We start from the raw sequence: 1,107 nt of genomic DNA on the forward strand, positions 1-1,107 counted from the left end.
AGCTGGACTCTCTCAAGAGCCTTTTTCTGCAGGCCCCAGCCTCCCTACCTCCATCCAGCTAACTGAAAGCAGACTTTTTCGAAGGCAGCTTCTTGGTAGCACTTTCCAGTGCCATTCTTCCACTCATTTTCCACCCACTTCTGGGTCCATTTTCTTTTTCCTTTTTCTTTTTTTTCCCCCTTTTTTTAGGTGAGGCAACCCTTGGTTGCAAGGACCTTGTCAGTTTACAATCCCTTATTTTTTATATTTTACGCCTACAGCGCCTGGTCTTCCTAGGTGGTCTCCCATCCAAGTACTAACCAGGCCTGACCCTGCTTAGCTTCCGAGATCAGACGGGATCGGGCTTGTTCAGGGTGGCATGGCCTAGTGGGTCCATTTTCCACTCCTCTGCTCTCTGCTGCCCAAGGCAGGAGTTGTCATGTCATCAAAAGATTTTAAGAAACTGCCTATTTTGAACATAGCAGTTATCTGATAACCTAATCCACACTGAAGTTTTAACAGGAACGGGGAAAAGATTGTGTGGTGACTCCTACGGCTATTTGCTTTCAAAATGGAATTTTCTAAACTAGAGACATGTTATGGAGTGAACTGTTACCTTCCACAAACCATATGTTAAAGTCCTAACCTCCAGAACCTCACAATGTGACTGTATTTGGAGACAGGGCCTTTAAAAAGATAATTAAGTTAAAATTAGGTCATTAGGGTGCCTTAATTCAACATGACTGGCGTCTTTATAAGAAGAGATTAGGATACAGACAGGTACAGAGGGAAGACCATGTGAACAGAGAAAGAAGACATCCATCTATGAGCTAAAAAGAGAGGTCTCAGAGTAAAACCAACCCTGCTAACATCTTAATTTTGGACTTCTTGCCTCTAGAACTGTGAAGAAATAACATTTCTATTGCTTAAGCCACCAGTCTGTCGTATTTTCTTATGGAAGCCCTGGCAAATTAAAACACACCAGAACATAGGTCCTAAGGCAAAGACTTTGGGGAAAATTGCTTTTTCAGGACACAAAAGGTAAAGGGTTTTATGTATTGGACTGCTTGTGTGTTTTTCTTTTTCGTTACATCAACATATATTTTCCCATAATTCACATTTTGTTTT

The 1,107-nt window shown here is 41.6% G+C and overlaps 1 pseudogene; it reads right to left on the reverse strand.

Moving 5' to 3' along the window:
* Positions 1-251: 251 nt before the first annotated feature.
* Positions 252-372, reverse strand: LOC111737231 (annotated as a pseudogene).
* Between the last annotated feature and the right edge of the window lie 735 nt (positions 373-1,107).

The sequence above is a fragment of the Pteropus vampyrus genome, unplaced genomic scaffold, assembly GCF_000151845.1.
Source record: "Pteropus vampyrus isolate Shadow unplaced genomic scaffold, Pvam_2.0 Scaffold24, whole genome shotgun sequence".
NCBI lineage: Eukaryota > Metazoa > Chordata > Mammalia > Chiroptera > Pteropodidae > Pteropus > Pteropus vampyrus.